This window comes from Octopus sinensis, linkage group LG8, assembly GCF_006345805.1.
Source record: "Octopus sinensis linkage group LG8, ASM634580v1, whole genome shotgun sequence".
Classification (NCBI taxonomy): domain Eukaryota; kingdom Metazoa; phylum Mollusca; class Cephalopoda; order Octopoda; family Octopodidae; genus Octopus; species Octopus sinensis.
The window spans coordinates 21357245-21362765 of record NC_043004.1 but is presented as its reverse complement, the minus strand read 5'-3'; the positions used below and the strand labels follow the sequence as shown (position 1 = coordinate 21362765).

Genomic DNA, 5521 nt, shown 5'->3' with positions numbered 1-5521 from the left:
TTGAAGGTGTCTTGTATGTTATTCGAGTCTCAACACAAAAGCAAAGTACAGATTGAATCACCCACCACCACACAACAATATTTTTAGATTCCCATAATATCAAACTGCATCAATCCTATACAAACTAACTCTGAACTAAACCAGCTCTTTCAATATCCATTCATTAATTGACCTGAGAGTTTCACACCCCAAAAGGAGCTTTTGATAAGACAAATATGAGTTATATAATAACAGTTTATCTCTCCACAAATAGCCATTGCTGTGCAAATGGTAGCTATTTTAATCAAATAGGTTGCTTTTATACTTCAATTCTTGCAGAACTAGATGCTTCAATTTTTCTATAGAAAGCTTCCCTCCTAATAAAACTTTTCAATTCTGGCACTAAGATGAAATATTCCGTGTTAACATTAGATAAACAGAAAACTATTGAATTCGAAGCTGCAACACACTAATTGAATTTCTGTGTTCGAATACCTTAGGAATATTTGTCCATTCCAGAACACTATTTTCTACATAATAATATAAATTCGTGTCAATAGCTTCCAAAGTAAAATACTAAGTGTCTCCACTTGAACCAATGAACTGAAACCAAATATAAGTTTATTAAATTCCTCTGTATGGATCACTGGTATAGATTAGTGAATGGTTATTGAATATGAAATATTGAAGCAAATATTAAATGCAGGTTGCGCTGTACAAGATATCTTTTGGATATGAAGTGTCTGATATGAATATTCAGACAATCAAATATTAATTTACAAGTTGTTTTGGAAAAAAAATGCTGTAGATTTAAATGATGATATTCTACATGTTTGAATATTTCTGAAAATATGAAATAGTTGTAACTCAAAGTACATGTTAAAGGTTATTGTTTTAAAGCTAGTTTACGAGCAACAACAGAGAATTTATTGATAGTGTCACTCAATGTTGCAAGTAGAGTGAACATGAACTCTAATATAATTCACAAAAAACAACAACAATAACAGCACAGCAGCAACAACAACAGCAAGAAGAAGCAGCAGCAGAAGAAGAAGAAGAAGAAGAAGAAGAAGAAGAAGAAGAAGAAAATGAAGAAGAAGAAGGAGAAGAAAATGAGGAAGAAGAAGAAGAAGAAGAAGAAGAAGAAAATGAAGAAGAAGAAGAAGAAGAAAATGAAGAAGAAGAAGAAGAAAAAATGAAGAAGAAGAAGAAGAAAATGAAGAGAAGAAGAAGAAGAAAGAAAAGAAGAAGAAGAAGAAGAAGAAGAAAATGAAGAAGAAGAAGAAGAAGAAGAAGAAGAAGAAGAAGAAAATGAAGAAGAAGAAGAAAATGAAGAAGAAGAAGAAGAAGAAAATGAAGAAGAAGAAGGAGAAGAAGAAGAAAATGAAGAAGAAGAAGAAGAAGAAGAAGAAGAAAATGAAGAAAATTATTTGTTATTCATGGACAATCTGTAACTATGCCAAAGATGTCAAGCAACTCAATAGTTTGGTAAATACAGTCATCTTTAATCATGGCATAAAGATGGGGTTTGGAGTTAATAGGGTCTCCTGGTAGTGAAAAGAGATGAGTATGGAAATAGTGAAGGGTTAAAATAATCAATGGACGAGGAAATTAAGAAAGTTGACAAAGGTGAAGGAGACAGGTATCTTAGTACATTTAAAACAGATGGTATCAAAAACTGTTAGATAAAAGAAAAGTTCTCAGGAATATTTGAGTAAGGTGAGAGAAGCCTTGGAATCAAAATTTAATGGTGTAAATACTATCTTTGATATCAACTCAAGGGTCATTAGCATAACAAGGTGTGGAGGAGGTATAGTCAAATGGACGAAGGATGACCTAAAGCTCTTTGACAGAAAGACCAGAAAATTGTTAATGATACATAGAGTATTCCATTCCCAAGGAGATGTTGATTGGCTATGTGTGAAGAGGTGTATAGGAGGACAAAGATTAACAAGTGCTGGGGATTGTGTGAATATGGGGGTTGCCAATCTCATAAAGTACATCAATGAAAGCAATGAAAAGTTAATTAAGTCAGTAAAATAGGAAAAGGAAAATATCTTTGATCATGTGAAGAAGGAAGATGTACAACATGAAAGGGAAAGGTCTTCTTGTAACGAACATTTACATAACAAATTCTTTGTAATTACAGATGAGGTTTGAGGAAATGAGAGTTAGAACTGGCAGAAAATGTGGCCTGGAAAGAGAGACTGAAGGATTGATTATGGATGTACAGAAGCAAGCATTGCAAATAAGAAACATCAGGAAAGTCAATGACAAAGAAAATATTGATAGGAAGTGTAGGATGTGTGGTGAAAGTGAAGAAACAATTGCACATATAGTTTCAGAATATCCAAAACTAACACAGAAAGAGTAAAAGAATTGGAGACATGGTAGAGAGATATTATAGAAAGGCAAACGTTGAACATTGGGAATATTATAAGAAGTACAATCTTTCTTCTCCTGAAAAGTGGTATGGCCCTAAGGTGGAGAATGAAAATATAAAGATCCTGTGGGATTGTAAATTGTACACAGATAAGGTCATGAAACACTCTTGATCTGATATCGTTATCTTTTGAAAAGAGTCTCATGAATGGTAGATATTCTTTTAGACTTTTGTTTCAGTCATTTGACTGCAGCCATGATGGAGCACCATCTTGAGAAAAAAAAAATGGAATGCTTCACGAATTTTCATGTTATCTTTGCACAGGAGCCATGCTAATCTTCTCACTATTATTTCAATTTTAGAATATATACTGCCATAGCTAGTATGCTTCTTTTGATACCAGAGTGAAAGAGAAAAAACAAGAAAAGTTTGATAAGTACAATGATTTCAGATATGAGATTGGGCAGCTATGGTAATGTAAGAGAATAAAGGTAGTGCCACTTGTCATCAGTGTGTTGGGCATTGCAAGCAGAAGTTTTGAAAAATTCAAGGAACATTTTGAAGAAAGACTATTTATTAGGTACAGCAAGAATCTTAAGAAAAGTATGAAGAGAAATGAATTGGCATAAAACCTAAGATTGAGAGATAAAAACAAACAATAACAATGAACCTTACTACTTTATGCACAAGGCCTGCAATTTAAGAGAAGGGGCCAGTCAATTACATCAATTCCAGTGCTCAACTGGTACTTATTTTATCAACCACAAATAGGTAAAACATAAAGTTGACCTTGGTGGAATTTGAACTCAGAATGTAGATAGAAGGAATACCACAAAGCATTTTTCTAGATTCATTCATGATTCTATTGATAATATTTGTTTCTGATTTTGTTCCAAGGCTATTTTGTTGAGAAAAATTTAATCACTAACATTTCACCCCAGAAGGACAGGTGAAGTTGACATTAGTGATATTTGAATTCAGACCATAAAACACTGGAAGAAACATCAAAGTATTTCGTGTCTTGTCTCAATGATTTTGCCAATAATAATAATAATAATAATAATAATAATAATAATAATAATAATAATAATAATGATAATGATATTGATAATAATGATAATAATAATAATAATAATGATAATGATATTGATAATAATGATAATAATAATAATAATAATAATAATAATAATAATAATAATAATAATAATAATAATGTGGCAGAGCAGGCCCCAAAACTGCTCTGTTGGTGACAGGATTTTGAGATTGGTGATTGTGTATTGAGTATCTTCCTTGATAGTTAACATCCAAGTACCATGTCTTATAATTTGTGGAAAGTGACATTGTGAGGCCTCTGAAAACAGGTTGCCATCTGCTCTCACAGAATCAATCAGAGCAAGTAAGACTGAGAGATCTGAAAAGTAAAATATACTAATAATACTAACAACAATAATTACAACAATTCTTTTTAATTTTTTGGCACAAAGCCAGTAATTATAGTGCAATTGAATTTCAATTGCAATAATCCAAGTGCTCAGCTGGTACTTATTTTATTGACTCCAAAATGATAAATGGTGGTATTTAAAATTTGAATGTAAAAGAGCTGGAAGATATGCCACATAGCATTTTGCCTGGCATGCTAACAATTTTCTTAACTTGTTACTTTAACAAAAATTATAGTAATATGATAATCCCTCATCATATCACAGTTCACCTATCGTGATTTATTATTTAAGCTTACATTGATTCCTCTGTGGTGTTGTTTTGTATTCATAATAAAATAAATATATAAAAATTATAAAAATGATATTAAAAAAAAATATACAGTAGAGTACTGTTTCTACTTCGCAGATTTTCACCTATCACTGGGGGTTTTTGCAATGTAACACCTGTGATAGTCGAGGGATTCCTGCAATAATCTTTTTCCAATTAGCCACAACAGCTCATGAGATACAACAAATATAAACTTGCTTTAGGGATTACAAAGAGTTTTTAATTCAGAATTATTGGCCTTTCAACACAGGTCAAGAATCACATCTCATTCATAAGAAGTATTTTTTAGCTTGGTTTCTATGGCTGATGGCTGGCATTGCATTCAACACTAAAATTTATGCCAAAGAAATTGTGATGCACAAGTGAGACGTGCTCTTGCAAGTTGAAAGAGCATCCCCACCTCGTCTGCATTGTCAGTATATACGTTTATTCCTTCTTTTTTTTTTCACTTTACATCTATCATAAATTGAATTTTTTGTTTCTTTTACTTGGATCAATGAATTATAATATAACAGAATAATGGCAAAACATCATTCTTATCCCAAAAGTATAGCCATCAAACTTACTGTTATATCTATTTTGCATTGCTCAACCTTACAAGCATAAGCCACTGCGGAACCTTATATGTAGGAAATATCAGTAAAATTTTCCTAAAATATAAAAAAAGCTTCTTTTTTTTTTTTTTTGGCTAAATCAGATCTAAGAATGGTCTCCTAGGTTGGTGGAGATGAATTATCATTATAAAGTTTTATAAATCTTGAAAAGATTGGCTGGTGATAATTGGAAAATTTTTAATCATAGGTATGTCAAGCCAGGGTTAACCTAGAGCTAAATGACAACAACATTATACAGCTAAATCTTTCAGCAAATTCCACAGAGTCATTCAGACAGAAGCCTTACAGTTGGCAGCATTTATATCCACCAATATATACACACACCAATGAGGGGTCCTGTTGATAAAATGAGTTCTTACACTTGACAACAGTCATATTCACATACACACACACACACACACACACACATACAGGCCAATGAGGAAGCTTCTTCAGAGTCAATGAACCTACTCAAAATAGTAGCTAGTCTTCTTCAGATCACCTCCCACAATATTAACACTTTAGATTTCAGATTATTCTGACAAATGTAATGCTTATTTATTCACATTATCATGAATTAGCCATGCATTATCTTGTAGCCTTGAGATTTCGATGATGTGTATGTTTATTTTTAGAGTGACATAGTAGAGTAGGTGTGAGAGGAGGCCTTATCTGGTCAATTTGAACATAAAATAGGTAGAATATTTGGGCCTGATATGGCCAGTCTGTAAGCTAAAATATTAAACAAGGAAGGACATATTGGATAATGCATCTCTCCTTACTTTTAAAAGGATAG

The 5521-nt window shown here is 32.2% G+C and overlaps 1 non-coding gene across 1 annotated transcript; it reads right to left on the bottom strand.

Annotated features, from left to right (window-relative positions):
* Positions 1 to 2641: 2641 nt before the first annotated feature.
* LOC115215275 lies at positions 2642 to 2748 on the bottom strand. Its single transcript, XR_003881975.1, has one exon. It is a non-coding gene; the product is annotated as a U6 spliceosomal RNA (small nuclear RNA).
* Positions 2749 to 5521: the final 2773 nt, after the last annotated feature.